Source organism: Vicugna pacos, chromosome 19 (assembly GCF_048564905.1).
Source record: "Vicugna pacos chromosome 19, VicPac4, whole genome shotgun sequence".
NCBI lineage: Eukaryota > Metazoa > Chordata > Mammalia > Artiodactyla > Camelidae > Vicugna > Vicugna pacos.
The window spans coordinates 15,096,273-15,118,924 of NC_133005.1; the positions used below are offsets into that span (position 1 = coordinate 15,096,273).

Below are 22,652 nucleotides of genomic sequence, written 5' to 3' on the forward strand. Positions count from 1 at the left end.
GTCCACTATATGATGAAAGTATAAAAATGTAACCTCTTGAATATGTGCATGGTTTAAGATTGGAAGCTATGCTAAAAAAATAAAAATGCTAACTTTGACCTCAGTTAACCTCAGGATAGAATTATGGTTGATTTCCACCTTGCACTTTACTTTAGTAGAAGGTTTTCAGTAAAGCAAACAAAAAAAAACAATTAACAGGAAAGATTTTTATACTCAGCATCCATTCTGAAATGTCTCTTTCTTTTAGAGATAATAGCAATTCATGCTCAAAACTGTTTTATCTTTTATTTTTAGTGTTTTCCTTATCCAGAGGGTTAAAGTTTATCAGGGCAGGCAAGGGATAGTCGTGATGGCAGCCAAAGAGGTAAAGGATTCTTGTGAGAAATCAATTTCTAAAGGGTAACAGCTCAGCATGCCTTTGATTTTTTCATAGGATGCCACAATTTGAGATAATCTCACTCATCTCATTCACTAATACTTGAGTGAATATGGGTGCTTCATCACATTATGTTAGCATTTCAGGGTTATTTGAAGACGCCGTTGTTTTTTGTAGCTGTTGTTAGGCACATGGAAGCCCTGATTCTGAACAAGAATTTCTCCCTTTTTTTCTCCTCCACACACATTATATTAAGCTGTCATTCACAGCCACAGCAGGAACACAAAACTGTCTCAGAATAACTTGGATGACAGAAGCTCTCTCACGGTATGCAGCTCTCAAAAAAAAAAAATCACATCACAACAGATCTTTCTTTTGATGTGTTCAGTATTTCCAGATCCATCTTACAATGACAAATTAAAACATCTGTACAACGAACTTTGACACTGGTATGAATACACCTGTCCCTGGTCCTATACAATTTTTCTGTTTTTTTTTTTTCAGTCCCGTATCTTTGATAATACTCTCAAAATTCTCTGAATCCCTTCAAAAGCAACTCAACAACAGCTGGTAGTTGAGAATAAGCTCTACATTTCCCAGCTCAGCCAGTATAACCCCTTTTGAAAGAGGCTTGTGTATGAAGCTAAATTCTGAAGAGTGCAGTCGTAGAAAATCACATTCTGAAATTACTGCTTTGCAAAACGTACTCATTATACAATAGGCTCGAAACACCATACCATTCAGCCTAAGCTGTAGCTTTCTAATAAACAATCAGCTATAGCATTTTTTTCTATGACCACATATACTTGTTCAACCATCTCACTTTGTTGTATTTAGAAGCCCACTGTGATTTTTGTTAACAGTGATACCAACATGATATTTAGCAATTTTCTCTCAAATTCAGTTCCTAATTGGGCATAGATAATTTGTGAATTGTAGAACCCATCCAAAGGGCAAATTAACTGCTATGTCCAATGGAACAGAATGTACAGAAAAAAAATCTAAGTAGTTAAAATTTTTTTCTGTTATTTTGAAATTCTCAGTAGAGTTTCTACATTTCCAAAGTTGTTTTCTTTCTCTTAAGTATCTACTAGTTTCTAATTTGTTGCAGATGTTTGCTTGGTATTAAGATACAGAAGCATCAAGGATCTTTGCCTTCCTGGGGCAGGTAACCTTCCTACAGAGGCATTTAGCACTGGTAGGGTATATGTAAGTTATGGTCATGATTTTGTATTAGCATTTGGTGAGTATCCATTGGTGGGTTTCATCGGTCATTCAACATTCACTGCCTGAAATGTGCCAAGCATCAGGCTGAAATTATATAAATACATAAGGAACTAAAAAAGCAGCAGGAATGAGACCTCTTAAATGAAATTATACTTCCACATGATAAATTTAGGATTTGTACTATGTAAAATGTAGAGAGTTATTGAAGACAATAAAGCTTGTCCTTGCCTATTATGTGTGTGTCTGTGTATGTGTGTATGTGTGTATGTGTGTAGTCTATGTATCTATCTACCCACCTCTACCTACTTACCTGTCTAGCCACTGATGGGAAAGGAACACAGAATCGCACAAGGAGGATTCCACAGTTACAAGTAGGTAACCCTTGAATTGTATATAGAGTATGAAAATGGGACCCATTTTAATATATTAAAGCTTGGGAAGAAAAAAAGTTAATTTCTGGAAAAGAAAAACGTTTAGGTCAAGAACAGACTATACATGCAAAGACTGATTACATGTATAGAATGTACCAGGTGTGAGAGACAACCTTGGTGGCAGATGCTCTTGTTGGTCCTTGCTCTTTCCCCTCTGTATTTACCATTTCTGGCCCCAGTTCCCACTGTTCTGCCCCTTCTTATCCGGAGTGTTTTCTCTGTTTCCCAGCCTACTCCATCCATGCACGTGACCTCAAGTTCTGGGAGATACACCCGCCTCATGATCAGCTCTCAACCAATGATAGATGGAGGTTTGTGGATTAAATACCCCGGTTCTCTTACCACCCTGGTGGTAGGATAAATTCTAAACTTTATCCAGAGTTCCCCAGCAGGATAAGAATCTAATTGTCCACAGTGGTAACAGTTTGACACTACACCCCTGTGGCTGCCTTCCCTTCTCTGTGTCACCTCCCCATTCCCTAAAGGATCCTGGATCACTTCCCAAATAAGCTGCCTGCACTTGAGTCTTTGCCCCAGGGTCTGCCTCTGGGAAAACCCAACTTAAGATACTATCCATTCCTCATAGACTATAATTTCTGTCTTGAAGGAGTTTGCAGTGGAGTGGAACCTCCCAGTCACTTCATCAAATTATAAGACTACAGTACCTAGAATCATGGATAGATAGACAGATAGACAGTACTTGAAAAGTGATTTTACCAAATCTTTCACTTTTCTACTATTGCTTGAATCCAGAGCTCTTAATTTCCCACCTAAGCCTCTCACCGCATAGTGAAGCTGCATCAGAAGGAAGGTTACTACTACTACTTCTAATAAGCAGGTGCAATTGAGATTTCTGATGTGGCTGTAGCCATTGTTGCATAACAAGTCACCTTGAAACTTAGTGGCTTAAGACAATTACCATTTATTATTGCCAACAAGTCTATGAGTCATGTGGGTGGTTCTGCTGACCTGGGTGAGGTTCAGCTGATCTTGGCAAGGTTGGCTTATGTATCTTTGGTCAGCTGCTGGGTACACTAAATGCTAGCAGTTGGCTGGCTGGGACAGAGGGAGTAGCCTCTCCTCTTCCAGTAGGTTACAAGCTCAGACTTGTTCACGTTGATATAGGCAGGGACCCAAGAAGGAAACTGGCAACGTGCAAGGACTTTGAGTCCTAAGTTCAGAACAAGAATCACCTATAATCTTTCTATTTCTGTGTCTAGCAGGCCTAAGACGAACTTAAATTCAACAGGTGGAGAAATAGCTTTACCCTTTGATGGGAGTTTTTGCCAAATCACATTGTGAAAGGAGGTGGATACCTGGAGAGAAATAATTGCAGCCATTTTTGCTTCAAACAACCGATCAGCCTCTGGCTAGTGTTGATCTAAATGCATTCTGTGCTGATCAAACGCCTAGGACATTTTATAAACTGGGGGGAGGGCTGCCGCAGTTACCACTACACAATTTTATTCAGTCACCCCGAAATACATTTTTCTGTTATTCCTCCCCTTGGCCACTTCCTGTGATAGTTTTCTCATGTTTCTGAAATTCTAGTGTTCGATCCACTGATTTTTTTTTTCTGTTTTATTTAGTGTTCTCAGGCTGCGGATTAGATCCCTGAGTTAATTGAACTATGGAGCAGCCATTAGAAATGTTACAGCAGACAAGGTTGTATTCTCCAATTTTTATAATAACTAGTGATAGGGAAACCTGCACATGGTGAAAGAGGTTGGGAGAAAAAAAGGAGAGAGGCAGGAAGTGTATAAAGGCAGTCAAGAAACAGCATCCTTGCCACCCTGTGGAAGTTTCTGAAATTGCATTATCTCAAAGCACTGAAAATATGGCTACTTGCACTCCTTTGTGTAAATTTCTGTGCTGTGCACCAGCGAGGGGTGCCAGGCAAAGAGACATCTCCGTGTGGCAGAATTGAACAGAGCCAGCACATCCACCTGGTTCTGTCACATTTCTAACCCTGCCATCAGCCTCATCTCACTGGTGATGGGAGACGCTTGAGCCTTATCTCAGGTTCAGGATTTTAGGGTCAGAAGAAACCTTTGAATTAATATAACTCAAATTTCAGAGATTTTTGTTAGGTTAACTTTTTTTTTTCCTCTTAATTACAACGTACATACAGAGAAGTGCACAGATAATTATCCCAGTGAGTGCACGAGTGAGTTCACCACGTAACCTACACCCAGAACAAGAGGCACAGATTACCAGCACCCCAGAAGCCTGCCTCAGGCTCCCCTCTGGCTATTACATCTCTCCCTTTACCCTGACTTCTAACAGCATAGTGAAGTTTTGCCTATTTGGGAACTTGTTAATAAGTGGAATTACACTGTTTTCTTGCATTTGGCTTGCCCACTCAATATCCTGTCATTCATGTTGTTATGTATTCTCTTAGCTCATTCATCTTCATCACTGTGTTATATTCTGATACATGAACAAATAACATTGTCATTCATTTCTGAGGTTTATGGTCACTTGGGTTGTTCGCAGTTCTTGGCTGTCACAAGTTACCCAGTTCTGAGCAGTTTAGTGCACATCTTTCAGTGCACACAAGCTCTTACTTCTTTGTGTGTCTGCCCATGGGTAGGATTCCTAGGTCGTATGTATTTGGCTTAGTAAATTTTGCCAAACAGTTTTCCAAAGTGGTTGTAGTAATTACAGTCACCGTAAAGGTTATAAACTTTGGAAGGGTGATTCAGTCCATACCATTAGGGACTCCTGTTTCTCTTAACTGTTAACTTTCAAATGATTATTTGAAAGATTTCTAGGAAGTTGTAAAGACATGTACAGGGGTGTCCTGAGCACCCTTCATTCAGCCTTCTCTAACGTTAACATCTTGCATAATCTGGTTTTTTTTTTAATAAGTGGAAAAGTGGTCTGGCTGAGGCCTCACAGCTTAATGAATTACAAGGTTATTGCTAAAGTACAGGCTTCCTGATGAGTCATGGAAAGCTGTGCAAATTCTCCTTAACATTATCTTATCCTTTTATGATTTTAAAATTCCGTTGTCTCTATGATCTCTCAGTAAAATGCAAAAAACAGTTACCTATATTCTAGGATGTAGGGGAGAGAGAGGCATCGGGTCTGCTACAGGATCTGTGTTCAATAGATGGTTGTTACGTATTATTAACAGAACTGTCCCATGCACTGGACATTTTTATCTCCATTTCTTAGTAGAATGATGTGATGCACAAAGACATGTGATTTTTTTAAGGGATCAAGTTGATAAGTCACAGAGCCTGGACTTGAGCTAGAACCTCTGACCCTATACTTCAGTTGCTGATAGTGGTAACATCCTTGGTGATACACACTGTGTTGTGTTCCTTCCCTTCCCTGTCTCAATTCACCACTTCCCTACCAGTGTTTTCTGGCATCACATCCCAGGTAAAGTACTTGCATTAAATTCTTGCTCAGGATCCAAACTGAGACACTCATATGCACTATTTCTTCTCCTTTCATCTACCTCCTTAACTTCTGTTCTGGTCCAAAAATCAATTCCCAAAGAGTGGTTTCTTGGTGATACTGTCAAGACTCCTCCATTGTTCCTAAAAAGTCAGCATATCCATGACCAGTTCTTTCTGCAGGATTGATGTTTTGTGTGGCCACCATCTTCAACACATGGTTTGATCCAGATGAATTGCTTGAAGGACTCTGGCTTGGAAAGGTTTAGTTTTCTTCCTTGACCTTCCTATGAGGAATATTTACATTTTATGGGAACAATCTCTCTCGTTCCTTGAGCTCAACCACTCCAAGAGAAAGCCCTTCCATGTTAGAATAAAGGTCATGCTTTCTTCAATTAACAGCAAGTCCTGAAGTATGAGCATTTAACTAATGCTTAAATCCATATTAAGTTTAATTACATGTGGATGAGCATATAGCGTTCCACCCCACACCCCAAGGACTTACGGAATACAAGTATGCTGGAATATTGCCATTTGAATCCAAAGCAGGAGAAGGCGGCCCAGCAATCACGAGGACAACCTTAGGGCAGAAGCCATCGCTGAGCATTAGTCAGGCCGTTAAGATCAACATGGGATGGCACAGCCCTCCATTAGTTACTCATCAGTAAACAGAAAAAAAAAAACCCCGAGAGCTGGGTTATAGCTCTTTGCTGTATTTTTTCAAATGAGTAAATGGAAAAGCCCAGAGGCTGAGCAAGGGTCCAAAATCATGCAGCCCGCTAAGGTGCTGAGCCACCAAACACTGAATCCTCTCAGTCCTAATCCATTGTACCAACAAGCATCTCAAGGAGTGAGGAGATGTGAGGGCTAAGTCAGTTATCTCAGGCTTCAGCATGCATCTGAATCACCCAGGGGACTTGTTGATGCACGGATTGCTGTGCTCCATCACTCAGGATTTCTGAGTCAGTAGGGCTGGGATAGGGACCCTGAGAATTTGCATTTCTCACAAGTCCCAGGTGATGCTGATGTTGTTGGTCCAGGGGCCACGTTTTGAGGATGACTGCACTAGTGGGATCGACTTATTCTGAAATGGGTCTCAGGTGGTACACGTTCAATGAGCCTGGCCATCCCACTGGCAGATGCTGGGCATGCTATTGCTGGAAGCAAAAGCTTAGCCTTTAGGCCCAGGCAGGGAAGGTAAGATACTGCAGTGTCAAGGAATTAGGTCTCCAAATGAGGCTCCAAGCGGAATTCAGATTTGCAAAGATCAGTAAGACATAAAGTAGAAATAATAACGAAGTTTATAAATGCTGAACCGAGAATGTACCAAGGTTCAGAAGCACAACTCATGCTCTTCCAACCAGTTTGATTTCTACTTGGCTTATGACAACAGAGGGAGGAGAGTTTGTCATCCCAGGTAAATGCTGAACTCTGAGGAATAAAGGTGCAAAATTAGTATATTTCTTTTTTCCTCTAATGCCTCTACCTGGATGCTCTCTATAATGGATTCTGATGGATGCATGGTTGTCAACTGCACTCCAGAAACGCCTTTGGCCACGACCTTCTCCTTCTCCCCATCATTTTCTGCCTCCCTTGCATCCTTTTGTTTTCTGCTCCAGACCTCTGTTGATTAACTTAGTTATGAAAAGAAGCTTTTTTCCCATCTATTTTATTTAAATATAATACCTTTATTCACTAATAGTAGGTGAGGACTGAATTTAATGCAAGTATCTTGGGCTTCAGAATTTTACATAATTGACTTTCAAATCTTATCCTTGGAATTTAATGGCTTTTGAATCTTGATCAAGTTATGAAAACTCCTTGAGATTGTTTTTCTCATCTGTCTTATTCAGCTTGGAGTATTATGGCCTGGATGGCTTAAATGACAGAAATTTAATTTTTTGCAGTTATGAAGGCTTGAAATCTGTGAACAAGGTGCTGGCAAATTGGGTTTCTGGTGAGGGCTCTGTTCTTGGCTCTCAGTGGCCTTCCTGTTGCTGCGTCGTTGCATGTCCTTTCCTCTCTGCATGGGTGGAGGAGGAGAGAGAGCAAGCTCTTGCATCTCTTCCTCTTACAAGGCTCCATCCAGTCCAATCAGATTAGGACTCTACTCCTGTGACCTCATTTAACTTTAATTACCTCCTCAAAGGCCCTGTCTCCAAATATAGTCACACTGGGGGCTATAAACTTTGGGGGGGGAGACAGTTCACTCTAAAACATTATCTAAGTCAAATGGGAATAATGAAGTTTAGCTCAGAAGTGTATTGTTGTGAGGACTGAGATGATGTAGGTCTTTGCTAAATGTGAGATCGTGTTTTATCTCTGTTTTATTGTCTTTCTCCTCCTCCTGTAAAATAAATTGTTCATTTGTTAATTATGTCCTCAATGAACTGAATACTTACTATGTGCCGGTTCCATTTCTCAATGCCAGAAAAATAGTCGACTCACCACACATAGGATTTGCCCTCTGTTTGGGAGACAAATTATGAAAAGTAAATACACCTACTTTTATGGCTGTGATAAGTAATATGAGGAAAGATCAGCAGGAGGTGATTTCCTTTGTGGTGGTCGTGCAACGCCTCTCTAAGAGGTAATCTTTATCTGGTGGGAAGGGAGGAGGGGCCAGCCCGTGTCGGGACCCTGAGTCAGGAAGTTGTATCTTTCCTTTCTTGTAACCGTAACAAACAGTCTTCCACAGTCATTCCTATTTGGAGCAGAAAGAAAAGCACACAAGTTACTGGGCTCTGTTACACCACAGGCAATGAAGTTTGGTGATTTTAGAATAAATGAAGTTGAGTACAGGTTTCTTTCTTCACTTGCTGTGGGACTAGCAAATTACATAACCTATTGGAGCCTCGGTTTCCTTACCAGGAAAAAAATAGCATCTTGCTCATACAGCTTCTGTGAGGCTTAAGAGAACTATTGCATGAAAAGACATAGTGAAGATTCAATAAAACTCCATTACACCATCATTGTTACCACGGTTAACCAAGAGCTAGTAACTTTCCAGAGATGTTTGCCAAACTCCTGATAATGTTTATGGTTTATCTGGGATTTCACTTTGGGAAAACTGGTGATATTTGAACAAAGATCACGTATGAGGATACAAAACCACCCTTCCCTTCAGGGATTAGGGAATTGAAGGAGTGGGGCCTGTGTGTGTATGTGTGAGTCAAAAGTACTGCATTTGGAATTGTCTGGAACAGAAAAAAAAGAGACTGGTGGAAAATTTGGTGAAGTGGAAAATATGGTAACCTCTTTGTAACATTGTGCCCATGTTAATTTCTCAATTTTTGTAAGTGTGCCATGTTTAAGTAACATCTCCACTTCAGAGGAGCTGGGAACAGGGCGTACAAAAACACTCTGTGCTGTCTTTGCAACTGTTCTGTTAATCTAAATTATCTCACAATAAAGAGGTTGTTTTTTTTTTAAGTATTGAATTAATGAAGAAGGAGCCAGAGACTGTGGCTTAGTTTAATAGCGTTGTATGGGACACACATTTATTTGGTGAAAATAGGTTTTTTTTTTTTTCTAGAAGTAGCTAAAATGCATCCAGAAACAGGTTATGGTAGAGAAGTGCTATGTGTTCACCAAAACCAATTTCCTCTTTGCTCTGGGCTCAACCTTAGACTACATGTCCCGGCCTCTCTTGCAGTGGTTGTGTCTTCTGACCACGTCTGGTAGGACGAATGTCATCAGCAGCGATCAATTCTTTCAGGCCTGGGCTATGAAAACCTCCCACCATTGTCTGTTCTCCCTTCCCCACCTAATGTCCTTGGGGAAGGAGAGAGAACAAGACAGAAGGAAGCCAGGCCCTGAGTGAGCATACAAGCCTGCCATCCAATCAGAAATTAAATTTGAGCTTTGAGGAAATGAGAAGCTTTTTTTGGGGGGGGTGGTTTGAATTACTGAAACTAGTTACCTAACTGATGCAAAAATCTGGGCAGCATGCTATGGAATTCAACTGGGAAGTATTGTTTTGGGTTAAGCATAATTGGGCTCTGAAAAAAAAATCCCACAAGAGGTAAACTTTCCTAATATAAAAGTCCAGGGTGGACATTTTGAAATGAGAGACCTTATTTTATGTATACTTTCTGGCATTTGTGTTCTAATAGTTTATGTTCACATATGATTCAAAGACTATAAGCATCTTGAAGGCAAGAGACCATGCCTGTCTTGTTCTTGGCTGTATTCCCAGAATTTAACACATGCATTCAGGAAAAGTTAATTGAATCAAGAAAACATGGAAATAACTGAATGACTGACGGATTGATTCAGACAGAATAAGGAGAGGGTTTTTTGTTACATAAGTTGAGACAAACACAATGGTGAGTTGGTTCTTTCTGTAGCTAAAATACAACTGTATCTCCTCTGTTTGAATTACTAAGAACAAGCCTGCACAGTCCTCTTTGTCCCACACTATGTATTTTAGTTTTAAATTTTCTGCCTGGCACATAGTCAGTGTTAAGTAAATACTTGTGGAATGAGTGCATGTTACAAATGCTATTCAGCTGTCTTTGTTAGATCAGGGGTGGATGTAAACGAGGACTAACTACATCTTACTGCTTGAGGTCACTGATGATAAATAAAATTACAATTGTATGCAGTGGAGACCATAAATGCATATCCTACAAGGGCACATTACAGGTCCTAGATAAAATGTAGTTAGTGACTGACATAGGAGAGCACAGAAGAAAAGCTCAACTCTTATTTTGACTGATGGAGAAAACTTTCCAGCATTGTCTATATTGGATTAAAGTAATTAAAGGAATAAGGATTTCAAAAATGGCATGTAGTTCTGAGAATGAATTAGAATAAAAATTTCCTCTGCTATAAATCCAGTTACTGCAAGAAGATTCTTATGTGCATTCACTTGTTCGTGCCCAATAGTTTACTCTAAAAGAAATTAAAAAGCGTGAGGTGTCCTCTTGTGAGATACTGACATTCTAGTTTTTGCTGTGTGCAGGGTTTCCCAGAAGCTGCTAAAATTAATTTCTAAACTCTACCCTTTAGATTGCAGCTGCCAAGAGGAAAAATACAGGGAAACCGCAATAGAAATATGCATTATAACAAATGAACTAAGAATATCTTCAAGTTAATAAAGTCTTCTAAGGAACAACACTACTGAATAAAATATGACATGGACGAAATGGAAGTACCTGAAGTAGTTCCATCCTGAAACTGACACAGAATAATATTAAAATAAAGAGCTTTGTGTCAGGATATTTTGGGGTATACTAACCTGTGTTTTGGATCCACTGCTGTGTCATAAGCAGACAGAATGAGGGCTGTCCGTGTCTCGTACTCTGTCTTTCCAGCCCTCTCCACCCCGTTCCACCTGCTTCCATGCCCGGCAAGCAGACGTCGTTTCCCTTTGTTCCCTTGCCTCAGTTTAAAGTGTTGTTTTAAAACAAAAGGCAGGTAAATCCCTTGAAGAAGGAATTTTTTTTCCTGTCTTATGTTTCAAAACCGAAACCTCAGTAAGATTGGACGAGTCACTTGCAAGAAGGTAGGCAGGAACTTTAACTGGGAGAAAGAGAGAGATGAGTGCTTGTCAAAGAGAAGAGTTAGTCGAGGTAAAAGATGTTTTCCCTAAGAATGGGAAGGAAACTTGCATCTGTGTGTTCAGCAAGAAGCAGTCACCCAAGATTCCTCTCCCCTGTCTCCAGATGCTCTAAAACTCATCAGAGCCACAGAGGAGATGGCTGTGCAGTGCCTCTAGGAAGCAGAACAGAGTGGATGAGGTTTCAGAGCTCATGAAGATTCTTGGCCAGGGTGCCTGGAAATCTCCAGAGCTCCTAGGCTTCAGGGACCGAATTAGCTGGAAGATGAATTTAAAGATGACTAGTACACGCTGACAGTCAGTCTCCCTAAGTGTTCTGTTCTGCCCGAGAACTCTGTTACCCTTGAAGGAATTGCCGAGTGAGGGTGGAGGGAATGTGGCAGGTGAAGGGAGAGTGGTGGGATGGCTTCTAATAATTAACACGATTTCATTTCCCTTCAGACTTGAAGTTGGATTTAATGTGATTGCGAGAACATTAAGAAATGTGACATTTCTTTGATTTTGAATTGTAGGGATAGCAAATTCATACCTCCTACACATTTTTAAGATTATCTATACTCTATGGTATATTAGAGAATAATGCATTTTACTTAAACTAAATAAAGACTGTTTTGATCTCAAAAGCAATTCTTAAAGCAGAAAATGCATGCATGCACAGAAATTTTCTTTCAATAAAAAATTGATATCAAAGCTGTTGCCAGTCACTGGTGCCATTTCCAAATTAAACAGCTTTTCTGATGATTATAATTGAGCTGAACAGAAGAAAAAGGGGAAGGAATGTATTTTCTGTATGCCACCTAAAATGCATACTGCTGAGGGATTTTATTATAATGTCACATTTCTCTTCAAGTGACCTATAGCCTAGAATGTACAAATATAAAATGATGAACTTATATATATTCAGTGATGAAGCAGCATCTTGGAACTGAAATACTTGTCTTAGTTCTAGTGAACTCCAAATACTTCTGTTTGCTGTTCCATACTTTACCAACCACAGGTGTTACATTACTGTCCCGTGTTATTGATCCCTTTCTGGAATCACACACTCTGCATTTATTATAGCTCCTGTTGTGAGAGTAGGTGGAGTTTACTTTCCCCACGTAGCTTGGTCTTAAGAAGGACTTTGGCCAATGGTGTGCTGGTGGATCTGCTGCATTGAAGAGGTTTAAATGTCCCCTGAGGCTGTGCTCGATTTCTCGTGCTTCTACCCTTTATCATGTGAAGAACCTGCATCTAGTAGCCACTGGTCTAAGAAGAATTAGAGACATGGAGATCAAATCTGGACCCACACTGCTGCCTGGATCCCAGCCTGATTGAGCACAGCCTAGTTCAGCCAAATCCCAGCTCACCTGAAGACACATGGAAAAGAAATCAATGTGTGTTGTTAGTCACTGAGATTGGGATAGTTTGTTACACAGCATTATACTGTATGTAGCAGACTGATGTCTTTCCACTCTTTTCAGTAGACCTCCAAGCTTCTTGTAGCACCTTGACTATTTAGATTAGTGAGCTTTTCCTGTTTATTCATCCTTATTTAGGATCAAGGGAAATTTATATGCAGTGGCTCCATTCAGAACAGAACAAGCTTTATTTGAGACTGTGATTCAGCATTCAAATCCAATTTATTTCAAGAAAGATTTATGACACTGTAGGAGGGAGTAGGATTTGAATGTTAATTGGAGATTGTTCCGAAGGTCAGATAGATAGACAATTAACTAAAAAAAAGTGGAAAGGTAATATGCTTCTGGAGAGGTACGAAAAATATGTTCTGATTGTCACTTTAAGCTGGTCCTTACAAGAATACAAAAATTAATAGACAGAAAAGGTGAGAAAGATGTTTCAGTGGGAAGAGCATTAATTTATCCAGTTTTTATTTATTTTCTCACCGAATACATGTTTAAAAAGCACTTTCGATGAACCAAGTATTAGTGACATATAGTGGTAAAGGACACAGTCTTGGCATCTGGTTACTGGGCGTGGCAGGAAGAAGAAACAGGCTGGGGTAGGACAGTGGTCAGCTCCTCTGTGTGAGGCAGGGTCCAGTTCAAGACCAAGGAGCTGAGCAGTGGACAGCATTATGTCCAGAGGCCTTTGCAGCTCTGGGGAGAATCAGGAAACCATTGCTCTGGTGTGATCTGACCCAGGAAGTGTTCTGGACAGTCATCCAACCCAGAAGTCAGGCCGGACATAAGCTGGTAGTAGGGAACTCTTCATGTCGCCAGATCCGTTGGAAAAAGATTTAGGGAAGAGCCTTCACCTCCAGGGAAGAAGATTTTCAAGGAGACGCACAGGGCATCTTTGTCTTCGTCCATGTCCAGTGGGACATTTTGGATTGGTGACCATGTAGCCTTGTGTTGGAGTATGCAGAGAAGAGGGAGTTAACAAGGACAAAGACGTTTTTAGTGTTGGCTTTTGATAAATAACATTGAACAAAATAATTAAAGGAATTGGAAAGGGTTCAGCCACATTTGTGGATAGAAATTTCTTTCTGATATACCTCCAGCATGACACAAGAGATTAAACAGAAATGACTAATAAGAAAATCAATGCATGAAAAGTGACACAGGATACATTTGTAAGTGAGCTGATGAATGGTGATCATCTTTGAAAAGAAGCTTAACGAGTGCTGGTTCCATATTTATAAGAGAATGGGAGGGGACAATGTGACCGTTAGACAGGATAATCCTTGCCTCTAATGGGATGTCTGTAAGGATGCTGAAAATGGGATCTACCACAGGGAAGGGAGTTGCAGGCATGAGGCTGGAGGTTTGCAGCTCGTCAGCTCACCAGAGTTCTGGAATGGGAGTCGAGAAAGAGAATTGTAAGTTGCAGCCACAGATAGTTTCTGTTCTGTTCTTTGCTCTGCTATCAACACCTTGAACACTGTCTGGTACATGCGGACGTGAAGTAAAAGTCAATATTTGTTGAGTCATGAAGAATATATAACTTGATGCAAGGGGCACTCAGAGGACTAAATTATTATCAGTTCATGGGATAGTAAATGAAAAAAAAAAACTTCAGCTATTTTTCCAGACCCTCGTTGGTAAAGAAGGAAGAAAGCTCCATCTAGATATCAAAATTTCTCACTCACTGAGTCAGAGCCCAGTGCTGATTCTCCAAGGGTGGCCTCCGTCTACACAGGATGGGTAAGGATTTGCGGTGGTGGCTTCCTGCAACTTCACTTCAAGCACACTCTCCAGGGATGTGCACTCAAGATTTTGACCTTCTGTCTTTGCCAGAACCGAACTTGCAGATGGGAGGTTACGATTGCTGTCAACTAGACCAGTGCCACTCAAGGTCAGGTTGCAGACTAGCAGCTTCAGCATCACCTGTTCCACAAGAGACATTCAAATTCTCAGGCCCCGCCCCAGACCTCCAGAATCAGAGTCTCGGAGGGTGAGGCCCTGGAGGTAGTTCTTAGGGGTGCGAATGTTTGAGGAGCTCAGCGCTGAAAGAGGCTGAAGAGGTCTCCTTGCTGTTGTCAGTCGTGTGTCAGGTGCTTATAAATTTCCACTGTGCTTGCTGCATCACATAGCCTGAAACTGACCATCCCTGGCACAACAAACATCATTGATTTTTGACCGAAGGATAAAGGGAAGTTGTCGCATATCTGAACAGACCATGAATGTGTTCTCCTGTCTCTCTCTCCTTGTATGAACTTTCTTTGAATTGCTGTGAGGAAATCCAATAACATTCACCTGGGTTGTATAAAATAATGATTTACGACACGGATTTGGGGCCCCGAAAGGTCTGGTGTCAACTTCTACTCCACTGTTTACTAACCAGGGGACTTTGGGCGAGTTCATCTCTTTTGTCAGTTAATTAACCTATGAAATAAGCAGTGCTTATGTCATAGGAGTATTGAAAGGATTGAAAAAGGGAATTCATGTGATACGCGTAGTACCATGTTCCTTCTATGCTAAGTGCTCAAGAAATGTCTGCTGTGATTATTACTATTGTAACTATGATAAATATTGATATGTTTAATTTAATTATAATAAATACATAAAATAAATTTAAATATACATGACATAATAATGCCCCAAGATGTTTCTCAGTTATCGAATGGGTCACTGTGAATTTGTGGCACTGTAAATACACATATTTAGAAAAAACAGAAAATAGGATTACAGATATTGATGACTAAAATATAAAAATCACATACCCTTTCATTCTGTGCATCAATTTTTATCTCTCATTGTGTGTTTTGAATATAGGCCTCTTGATTCCCGCTTTGAGTTCAGCAACATTTGTGGGCAGAAATTTCTTTCTGATAGACCTCCTACATGACACCGGAGATCAAACAGTAATGACTGGAAAAAAAGAAAACCTCACTGCATGAAAAGTGATACAGGCACATTCGTTAATGTTGTTCATCCCTGAGAAGAAACAGCACATGGAGGAAAGCAACGGCTTTTGTAAAACTCAGCAAACTCCTTTAAAGTATTTTCTTTCAGCTCCCAGGTTCGAAAGGGGCAATTTGCGTGCACAATGGGAGAACAGGCCTGAGCCGAGGAGGGTACAGGTGAACCCGACCCCTGTGTCCCCTCTCCATCGCCCCACCCTGGTCTCACTAATGGTTTAAGAAAGAAGCAGATGCTGCGGCCTCGACAGGGAAACAGAATCCTTTCAGGCCCCAGGCAGTCCTTCTGTCGGGAAAGGTCGAGGTCAGACACAAAGAACATCAAAGTGGAGAAAGGTCTTCGGGGTAAAGAAGGATCTTGCGTCCCTATGAAGAATAGAGAATAAAGAGGAAGCCAAAGTCCGTGTTCTGTTGTTTCCTCATAAGAAGCCGACTGTAGATTTGCCCAGAAATGAGGTTGACTGCTTTTCTCCTAATTTGTATTATCTGAAAATGCGTATCTTTTTATTGCTGAGGTGTTCACATTATGTGGTAAATAAACCTCTGAGCATCTAGTTATAAGCATGTGCCCTCATTCATTGTGTTGGAACTTCCCCCCAAATACCAAAACGGGCTCATTCAGATTTAGTGATTTCTGTCTTTCTGAAATGAATAAAAGCACTGCAAAACACCATTTTTAACTGATATGGCAGTGGGGTTAATGAGTTGGACACAAAGCTGGCATCTTTACATTTTACTGTAGAGTGGATATAAAGTAAACCCCTTGATTCCTGTATTACCAATTACAGTTTAATATAGAAGAAGGAAGTAATATAAAGTAGCTCTAATAACCTCATGATGTCTCCTGCCAGCTTTCTTTACAGGGAGGCTGTTTTTCAGCATGATCAGCTCCTGGGTACCATATGTTCAGAACATTCAGCATTTTATTTCTCTGTAGAGTTTTTTTTTCTTGACAAACTATCCTTTTGATCTTTTTCTAATGATGAGGGAGGGAAGGTGTGTTGATTTGAATTTGTCTGTCTGATGCTTTATTTCAGAAACTCCCTGGATTCTTGAAAGGGAAATGGTTTCTTATAGTGCTATCATTTAGAATTCTAGTGATTTCTTCCTTAGAATTATGGTAAATAATAGCTAGTATTACTGTCACATTAGTATATAACCTTTTGAGTTTGGCAGAGTGAGTGTATTTATTGTGATACGGCATTAAGTAGATTTATTTGTATATGCAGCCTATCTCAAAGCCAATTTCTTTTAGAATCAATATATTTTTGCATTCCCGTACATGTTGACCTCAAAGAGATCCCTGAAACTATCTTCTAAGACCTAAGTTGTCTAGTGTCTGGAGAAAGATCATCTCAAATTTCTTTGTCTGTGGTGTATCCAGGGAGCCAATGAGGACAAGCCAGAGTTACATGGAAACCAAGATTTTAGTTGTTAGTTTTCGGTGTCTTTAGGGATTGCCATTGGTAGGAGGGGCCAGAATTGGGTCCATGGGGTGGACCCTTTATCCTATTTCCCTATGATTTTAGATTTTTTTTTTTGTAATTTGCCATTTGGAGTAACTATTAGGTAGAACAGGAGAATTTTTCACCAAGTTTTGCAGGATCCCAAAGCAAGCAATATGTTCAGGCCCCAAAGTGGAGCATTCAGGGGAAAAAAAAGTCAGATATTGAGAGAGAGATAGAAAAATTTTTTTTCTCACTGGCTTTGTATCCTTATCTGAGTTACACAACCTCTCTGTCTTCATTTCCTGTACTTGATCATGTGGCAGGAATGAAAATAAGCCTCTTAGATTTCTGAGTGTTCAGGGAGACCTCCCTCGGGCTGCTCCCAGTCAGTGAGCAACAACAGCAGGGATGTTAAGGGAAGCCCATTTGAGGAAGATGCGGGGATTGTCTGGTGGGTGACTTAGCTTGGAGGCTCTGTGGCGGACAGAGTAACTGCCCCGTCAAGATGTCCGCATCCTCATCTTCAGCCCCTGTGAATATGTTACCATATTTGGCAGAAGGAATTTCTGCAGATGTGGTTAAGTTAAGGATGTTGAGATAAAAACATTATCCTGGATCATCCTCGTGGTCCCGATGTCATCAGTAAGTGTTCTTATGAGAGGGAGGCACTAGGGTCAAAGTCAGATAAAAGAGACGTGATGACAGAACAGAGGTCAGAGATGATGGTGGAGAGGGAGACTTTGAAGACAGTGCACTGCTGGCCTTGAACATGGAGAGCCACACGCCAAGGAACAGAGGTAGTGTCTAGACCCCAGAAAAGGGAAGGGAACAAATTCTTTTCTAGATCCTCCAAAAGGAAGGCAGCCTTACCAACACCTCGATTTTAGGACTTCTGACCTTCAGAACTGTAAGATAATACATTTGTGTTATTTAAGTCACAAAATTTGTGGTGATTCATTACAGCAGCAGCAGAAATCCAGTACAGACTCCCTCACTGTCCTTGAGATAATGCCTTGGAATTTGCATTGCAGACAGAGACCCTTCCACTAAATCTTCCTTTCTTCTCTCCTTTACCTGGGGCTGTCTGCTTCCTCTGACTCCTAATTTTCCTTCATGGGAGTTTCCCCTAATAATTCTCTTGTACACGTAATTCCATTTTGGTGTCTGCGCCCTAGAGGACCCAGACTAATTCACCTCATAAACTTAATTTGATGGTTATAGGCATGTAAGGGGCCTGCTGCATGGTTTCAGTGTCCAGAACTGTAAGATTATTAGTTGCCATAGCACCAGGAATATAGGGCAAAATGCAGTTAACCTATTCCTTGGACAAAATCTTGGAAAGGCTAATAGTTTACTTGCTTACATTCCAGCAATTAACTTTTCCACAGTCATGTTGGTTCCTTGCACTGCCTCTGTTCAGCAGTCATCATGTCCAGTCCAGCATGAGTATAAACTCCAAACTTCCTCCAAAGTTAATGCTGTAGATCCAAGCTGCCCTGGATGGGTTGGCAGGTCTAGTGTTGAGGCTCAAAGTTAAGGAGCCCATTGCTGTTAAATAAACATCAAGGTCATGTCCTTTAATCCAGCTTTTATCCAGCAAGAGAGTTGGCATTTTGAGACCCATCTGCTTCAGCTCTTACTGTCTCTCAAGTTGGGAAGAGAATGTGTTTGAATGGGCAGTAGAGGAAGTAATAAAGCTATTGTCTCCTGTTAATTCATGAGTTCCACTTAAATAGTGTTACTGCTGAATATGACAAGCACCATCAAAACTCAGCACTGAAGTGATGGAATAGTCAATGAATACTATTTAAAAAATTGGTTTTATAGCTATGAAAAGGCATGAAATTAGTCACACCACACATAAAAATCAATTTTAGACGGATTATATGCCTTAAAATGTAAAAGTCAAAACCCTAATAAATGTGGAAGAAGATATGAGTAAATATCTTTATGAAACCAGAGTGGGAGGGTTTCTTATTTAAGACATAAAACGATATGGAATTTGCATTAAAATATTGATAAATGCAATATAACATAACTTACAGGTAGGTTGCAAATTCCTCCTATCCTGGCTGTCTACTCTTTGCAGTGTGGTGTCAAAGCCCGTTAGGAGTCTGTGGCTTTCCTGTCTTGACTCTGGGCTGGTCTTGAGGGTCTCTTTGAACAATAAAAAGCAGTGGGACTGATGGGGATGACTTTCAAGCTGAGTCCTGAAGAGACGTGAAGCTTGTACCTCCAGTCTCAGAACTGAGCTTCCCTGTGAGGAAGCCTGAGCTTGCCTTTGGGAGAAACAATGCAGAGGAGAACTAAGGGCCCCATCCAAAAGTCCCAGCTAGACACAGGAGTGAGACCATTTGGGACCAGCTATTCCCACCAGACCTCCCAAATGGCCACAAACACGTGAATGAGACCAGCCAAAACCACAGAGAGCAGAGACGAGCCAAGCCCAAACAGCCAAACCATGAAATCTTAGCAAACAATTGACTGTAGTTTCATGCCACTGAATTTTGGGGTGGTTTGTTGATAATAATAAATAAAAACTTCTGTGCTTCATGAGGCACTCTACACAAAGTAAAAAATAAGCCACAGACTAAGAAAATTTTTGAATGAATATTAATTGTCAAAGACTTATTACAAAAGATGTAAAAATGTTGACAACTCAGTCAGAAACAGATTAAACAAATTAAGCATTAAGAAAGGATAGGAACTGGAAATTCATAGACAAGGAAAAACTACTGTTTGATAAGTATATAAAAAGGTGCCCAATCTAATATGTACTCTGGGAAATTAAAACTAAAACATATATGAAAAGCAATTTCATACCAATCAGTTCAATAAAAAAAGTATGACAGATTTTGCTAAGAAGATAGAGTAATGACAGTCTCTTATGCTAATTGTGATAGGATAAATGGGTACCATCACTTTGGAAAATTTTGGCAATAGTGTAAAACTGACAATGAGTACAAGGCGATAGATGTAAGAATGAACATCAGTGTGTCCGTCAAGTGAATGAATCTTACCGTAAAGCCCTACGCAGAAATGGAAATGAGTGACCAAGTGCTACATCTAGTGATGTGAACAAAAAATCACAAAGTCAAAATGTTGAAGGAAAATAGCATATATATAGATGCACTTTAAAAGCATAAAATAGAATTCTGTTTTTATTGAATAATTGATAGAAGAAAAAACATAGAAAATTATTTAAAAATTAGTAGGAATGATAAACATCACCAGCCTGTAGTTGCTTTGGAGGGAAGGGATGCATAAAGGACATGGGATAAAGGATGAATATTTAATACATAAATAACTTAAGTTGGTTGGTGGCCACACAAATGTCCATTGGCTTATTCTAAGTTCTGTCTCCCTGAGTTATTTTATAATTAAAAATATAGAAAAACTAACAAACAACCCATGTCAAAAACTAAGATTTGCCTGAATTTCCTGAGAATCTGCTGTTGTTGTGTGGAAGTAAACATGTAGGAAAACAGTTTAAAGATGTTTATTTCCATGACTGACAGACGTAACTAAGAGCTTTGAAAGCTGACAGTGTTGAAAGTGTCTCTCTCCTCTTTTCCACACCAATGAAAAAAAGCAATCACATTTTTTTACCTGAAGATGAGCAAGAGATTTCAAAAAGAAAGAAGATGGAACATTTGATGTAAATACATGAGATTATCTCTTGTGCATTTGCAACCAGAGTCAAAGAAATAGATTTTTCATAAATTAGAGCAACTCTCTGATTTTAAGCAAGTATTCTTAAAGTGACAGAGAGCTGGGGAGAGGGGTAGGAATGCATTTGATGGGCAGCTGCTAACTCAGTGATTCAGGTAACTTGGCTGTTAGTCATGGAATGAGGAATGCCTCTCGCATTCCTGGGACTTCAGAAGATGGAGGATGAGGGCTGTAAGGGACTGAAGGAAGTAGACCAGAGAAAAGTAAGTTAACAAAAATGGTGTAGTTTCAGCTCCAAGTCCAGCCTTGTTGTGATGCCATGAGTTGCTGTGGAAAGTAAACAGTGCCACAGACTTCCTTCATCTTGAGGCAAGAGGGCTGGGTGGTCCGCTGCATCAGTCAGTCATTGGCTGTAGGCTGCATCTTGGAGGCAGGAGTAGAAGAGTATAATAGACTAGGAGAGGCAGCTCCCATCAGATGAAGGCACTTCTCCGAGAAGGGAGCAGCTGTGAGTTTAGCAAACAACCCTGCAGCTGTTGGATGGGGATACCTGCTGGTGAAGGGTGTCTGAGTGGCACACCAGCAGCACCCCATAGGATCTAAGAAATCATCTGAGTGCTCCCCCGACCCCGCAGAATTTCCCCGTGGGCAGGGAAAATCTCAGGGCTCTCACAAATTCCAACTTTCTTACTTCCTTTTCTTAATTCTCATTCCTCCCACAACAATTTCCATTAAATCTAGCCCAGGAAATGACATTCTTGTGCATTCCTCCCTATGGCATAGCTTATGATATAAATGTGATGTTCTGAGTTCTGCAGCCTCCTTAGCTCTTAATATTCAAAACCAGCTTTCAACTCAAAAGACCTGTCTTCCTGTCATCACCAAGGCTCTTGCAGTCAAATGTCTCCATTTCCAATGCTCTAATCTCCACAATCCATTAAAAAAAAAATTCTAGTCAGAAACTCTCTTGATTTTTTTTTTAAAAACTGAAGTCTGTCTTTGCTGTCCTTTTCAGGCAATAAGTACCATCCCTTGAATGAGTAATGAGCCACCAACAGGTATCTGAAAGTATAGTGATGATCTCTGAAAAGTGATTTGCATGATGAAAAAAGTTGAGTTTCAATTGCCACACTTTAGTATTGTCTGAATGAATTTACAATGAGTACGAAATTGAAAAAGAAAATGTTTCGGGAAAAGAGAAAGCACAGGGATTTCTGGAAAACCTGCAGTCCTGAGAAACTCCATAGAAAGGATATCCTAGGCCTTATGAATTCCATGTCACAGTTACAGTGAGATCTCGAGGTTCCTCCATGCCGACTTGGCTGAGTTATCATCCCCCAAACCTGAAGAAGGATGTGGCATGGAAAGGCAGAGGATGGTGAAGGCACAGTCCAGACTGGAGGGCAAATGGTAGGATTTATGGTCAGCAGTAGCTGGCACCTTGAAGCCATTCCCAAAAGCCAGCCTGTACCAGGTGGGAAAACAGCAACTCAAAAGCTACTGATGACGCATAGGAGAAAATATGGATCATAGAACAACCCACAGCATTGAGACTGAACTACACCCAGAATCTTCCCCTATCCTGAGCTCTCTTAGAGAAGAAGAGGGCAGTGAAACAATTATTATAAGGAGTGTAGACTTTAAATTCATTGATCAAAGACTAAAGAATCTTTAAACAAGGAAATAGATTACCATGAAACAACAAGTCTCTGTTTGGATTTTTGCCATCATTAAAAATTGAAATTATAGAATAAATGGTGTCAGTTATAGGAAATGAAGAATGAGATATTTTCATATTGATTGTTGAAACGGCAGCTTTGTCACAAAAAGAGACATCCCAGACCGCTAGTTCTTGGGGAGGGGTGTGTGGAAGAGGGAGCCATCTCTTTACTGAGATATTATTGACATATAACATACGTAAGTTTAAGATATATGGTGTTATGTTTTGATACATATATATATATATATTGAAAAATGATTACCACAGTAAGGTTAGTTAGCACTTCCATCCTTTATGTAATTACCATTTTTCGGTGTGATGGTAACATTTAAATCCAGTCCTAACAATTTCAAGTATATAATACAGTATTGTTAATTATAGTCACCATGTTGTTCATTAGACCCCAAGAACTTATTCATCTGTAGCTAGAAGTTTGTACCCTTTG

At 40.2% G+C, this 22,652-nt stretch overlaps 1 long non-coding RNA gene across 2 annotated transcripts in view; it reads left to right on the forward strand.

Moving 5' to 3' along the window:
- Positions 1-15,928, forward strand: part of LOC140687244 (uncharacterized) — a 49,110-nt gene extending 33,182 nt beyond the window's left edge. For both annotated transcript variants that reach the window (XR_012061419.1, XR_012061420.1), the window contains one exon: positions 15,222-15,928. This is a non-coding gene — a long non-coding RNA (uncharacterized lncRNA). The remainder of the gene's footprint in view (positions 1-15,221) is intronic.
- The last annotated feature ends 6,724 nt before the right edge of the window (positions 15,929-22,652 follow it).